Genomic DNA, 4,802 nt, shown 5'->3' with positions numbered 1-4,802 from the left:
CCATCCTGGTCAACATGGTGAAACCCCGTCTCTATTAAAAATACAAAAAATTAGCTGGGCATGGTGGCACGTGCCTGTAATCCCAGCTACTCAGGAGGCTGAGGCAGGAGAACTGCCTGAACCCAGGAGACGGAGGTTGCGGTGAGCCGAGATCGCACCATTGCACTCCAGCCTGGGTAATAAGAGCAAAACTCCGTCTCAAAAAAAATAAATAAATAAAAAATAAAAGAAGAAAAGAAAAGAAAGAAAGAAATGCTGAGGTCCAAAAAGGGTAAGTTCATGGGTTCCCACCCCGTCTAGCTGAGCATCTAGTATTCCAAGTCAGAACCTGTGACACTGAAGTTCTGGCAATTTCCACTGTTGTGTGCTGCCCCCTAGTGCCCATATGGGAGAAGCACACCAGAGGCAAGCAGCAGATACCCAGGGAAGAAAGGAAGGCAGGCGGGTGGACCCAAGGTGGCTCCACACACTCCTGCCCACATTCCCCTGACCCACTGCTCCTCCCCAGCCCCAATGCTGTATGTGTTGCAGCTCCAAAATGGCATCCATGGATACAATGGTGATATGTCTTGGCTACCTCACAGATCTTCAAATTCAACAGGTCTAACACTACATTTGCATTCTTACACCCCAAATTTGTCCTCCCCAGTCATCTCCATTCATCCAGTAACACAGCCAGAAACCCAGAGTCATCCTTGATACCTCCCTCCTCCTTCAAGCTGTCACCACCAGCCTGGGAGCCTAAATGGTGGCTGAGGAGGGTGATCAGAAAAGTGAAAATTGTAGAGTAGAGCAACCACAGGGAAAGCAGAGGATTGGGACAATGGCCCCAGGTCAAAGCCAAAAGGAAGAACTGAGCTCAAGAGGCTGATGACAGAGGCAGTCCTCCACTCTGCTTAGAAATAAGCCCAGACAAGGTTGGGCATGGTGGCTCATGCCTGTAATCCCAGCACTTTGGGCCAAGGCGGGTGAATCACCTGAGGCCGAGAATTCGAGACCAGCCTGACTAACATGGAGAAACCCTGTCTCTACTAAAAATACAAAATTAGCAGGGTATGGTGGCACATGCCTGTAATCCCAGCTACTTGGGAGGCCGAGGCAGAAGAATTGCTTGAACCCAGGAGGTGGAGGTTGTGGTAAGCCGAGATCACACCACTGCACTCCAGCTTGGCGAACATGGGCGAAACTCTGTCTCAAAAAAAAAAAAAAAGTAAGTAAGAAGCCCAGACACAGCCTGTAAGGGCTTGGAGGAGGGCACGGTAAGGAACCCTATATAGGGAGTCAGAAACACGGGGTTCCCACCCAGCTCCACTACTCATTTGAAGTGTGGCCTTGAGCAAAATGGTCCAACCTCTATGGGCATCAGTTTCCCCACTTGCAAAAATGAATATGATGATGCCAACCTCATAGGACTGTAATAAGGATCAAATAAAAAATGTGCTTATTTTATAAACTGTAAAGGAAAGTACACAGGAGAGGTAGGTTGTGACCTGGAAAATTCACTCCAGTACACCTCTCTTTCCTTTGCCAGCTGAATGCTGGACCTATAAGGTACTCTGTTTTGCTTCAAAGAGTGTCACTGGGTTTTTTGTGGGGAGGGGGTTTGTCATTTATTTATTTTATTTTATTTACTTATTTATTTATTTTGAGACAGATTTTCGCTTTTGTCACAATCTCAGCTCACTGCAACCTCTGCCATCTAGGTTTAAGCAATTCTCTTGTCTCAGCCTCCCAAGTAGCTGGGATTACGGAATGTGCCACCGTGCTCAGCTAATTTTTTTGTATTTTTATTAGAGATGGGGTTTCACCATGTCAGTCTGGCTGATCTCAATCTCCTAGTCTCAGGTCATCCACCCATCTTGGCCTCCCACAGTGCTGGGATTATAGGCATGAGCCACCATGCCTGACCTGTTTTGTTATTTACTTAAATTGACTAATAAAAATTATATGGTATTATTTTTTAATTGTGAGAAAATACTTCTACATAAAATCTGCCATTGAAACCATTTTAAAGTATAAATTCAGTGGCATTAATTACATCCACAGTGTTGTGCAACCATCACCACTATCTATTTCCAAAACTTTTATCACTTCAAACAGAGACTCTGTACCCATTAAGCAATAACTCCTCATTCCCCTCTCCGTCCAGCCCCTGATAACTGCTAACCTTTCTGTCTCTGTGAATTTGACTATTCTAGATATTTCATGTAAGTGAGAATCACACAATATGTGTCCTTTGTGTCTGGCTTATTTCACTTAGCATAATGTCTTCAAGGTTCGTCCCTGCTGTTGTATGTGTCAGAACTTCATTGTTTTTATGGCTGAAAAATATTCCCTTGTGTATATATATATATATATATATATATATATATATATATCACATTTTGTTTTTTTGTTTTGTATATATATATTTTGAGACAGAGTCTCACTCTATCACCCAGGCTGGAGTGCAGTGGTGCAATCTCAGCTCACTGCAACCTCTGCCACCCAGGTTCAAGCGATTCTTCTGCCTCAGCCTCCCGAGTAGCTGAGATTACAGGCGCCTGCCACCATGCCTGGCTAATTTTTGTACGGTTAGTAGAGACCCGGGGTTTCACCATCTTGGCCAGGCTGGTCTTGAACTTCTAACCTTGTGATCCACCCACCTCAGCCTCCCAAAGTGCTGGGATTATAGGCATAAGCCACTGCACCCGGTCATCACACTTTGTTTATCCATTCCTCTGATGGCTTGTTTCTACCTTTTGGCTATTATGAATAATGCTGCAATGAACACTGGCATACAAGTATGTGTTTGAGGCCCTGTTTTTTTATTCTTTTAGGTATGTATCTAGAGTGTCATTGATTTTTGTTTTGAGACAGAGTTTTGCTCTTGTCACCCAGGATGGAGTGCAGTGGCATGACCTTGGCTCACTGCAACCTCCACCTCCCAGGTTCAAGCCATTCTCCTGCCTCAGCCTCCTGAGTAACTGGGATTATAAATGCCTGCCACCAGCCTGGCTAATTTTTCTATTTTGAGTAGAGACGGGGTTTCACCATGTTGGCCAGGCTGGTCTCGAACTCCTGATCTCAGGTGATCTGCCAGCCTCAGTCTCCCAAAGTGCTGGGATTACAGGCATGCACCACCAGGCCTGGCTAAGTTTGTATTTTCAGTAGAGACGGGGTTTCACCATGCTGGCCAGGCTGGTCTTGAATTCCTGATTCTCAGGTAATTCACCCGCCTTGGCCTCCCAAAGTGCTGGGATTACAGGTGTGAGCCACTGTGCCTGGCCTAAGAGCGTCACTGATTTTTGACAGAGTTTTTGAATATGCACCTTGGCAACGGGAAGGACCTCTGGGAACAGGGCCCAGTTTCTTTGAGTGAGGGAGGGAGAGGAGCAGAGAAAGGGGAGGTTTCAGTGTGGATCTGATTAGAAATAATAACAGCTACCTTGTGCCTATTGCAAAACACTTCACAAAACACTCGCCAGAAACCATAGCCAGAGGTTCAGAGATCATAGTTCCTTCCTTCCTTCCCTCCTTCCTTCCTTCCTTCCCTCCTTCCTTCCTTCCTTCCCTCCCTCCCTCCTGCCTTCCTTCCTTTCTCCCTTCCTTCTTTTTTTAGTTTCTAGGCAAGGGAAAGTAGCTCTGAGCTGCTTCAGTCATCATATTCTTATTAATCTACAGCACTTTAGGTACCACAGAATTATAATTTTGTAGAGCAATTCTGTACTTTTACAACTAAAATTCTGGAAAAAGCAAAACTATGGATATAGAAGAAAGATCAATGGTTGTTAAGGACTGGAGTCGAGGTGAGGAACTGACTACAGAGGGGTTCAGGGGAATTTCTACGGGCTGATGAAACTATGGCCTGGCAACAGAGTGAGACTCCGTCTCAAAAGAAAAAAAAAAGGACCCTAGACTCTCATATGTTTGCATATCTTGAGAAAAATGCAGGAGACTAACTGTAATTATTTAGCATTAGAGCACAAACTTTTATTTTTTCATTCATTCATTATAAAATGAAAGCCCCTGAATCCCCTATTCAACCCCAAAACCAGGAACATTGCTAAAAATTAAATCTACCAGGTGGGCCTGGTGGCTCACACATGTAATCCCAGCACTTTGGGAGGCTGAGGCTGGTGGATCACAAGGTCAAGAGATCAAGACCATCCCGACCAACATGGTGAAACCCCATCTTCACTAAAAAATACAAAAATTAGCTGGGTGTGGTGGTGCTTGCCTGTAGTCACAGGAGTACTCAGGAAGTTGAGGCAGGAAATTGCTTGAACCCGGGAGGCGGAGGTTGCAGTGAGCCAGGATCGTGCCTCTGCACTCCAGCCTGGCAACAGAATGAGACTCCGTCTAAAAAATAATAATAATAATAAATCTACCTATGGGTTTCTCTCCTACAAGTAGGTTTAATAGGCAGATCCCTGCATCCTCCCCCAGGTAGGAGGGTGTGTGTGTGTGTGTGTGTGTGTGTCCCAGGCTGGAAGGCAGTAGTGTTAATATGGCTCACTGCAGCCTTGACCTCCTGGGCTCAAGGAATCTTCCTGCCATAGCCCCCCAAGTAGCTGGGACCACAGGTGCATGCTACCACACCCAGCTTTTGTTTGTTTGTTTGTTTTTGTAGAGACAGGTCCTTCTATGTTGCCCAGGCTGGTCTTGAAGTCCTGGGCTCAACCAATCCTCCCAAATCCTTGGCTTCCCAAAGTGCTGGGATTGTAGGCAACAGTCACCATGCCCAGCGCCCCCAAGGATTCATTATTCTGAACTTGTGTTTCTCATCCTCTTGCTCTTTTTTTTTTTTTTTTTTTTTTTTT

Source organism: Cebus imitator, unplaced genomic scaffold, assembly GCF_001604975.1.
Source record: "Cebus imitator isolate Cc_AM_T3 unplaced genomic scaffold, Cebus_imitator-1.0 Scaffold87, whole genome shotgun sequence".
In the NCBI taxonomy this organism is placed as follows: Eukaryota; Metazoa; Chordata; class Mammalia; order Primates; family Cebidae; genus Cebus; species Cebus imitator.
This window is presented reverse-complemented; position numbering follows the sequence as displayed.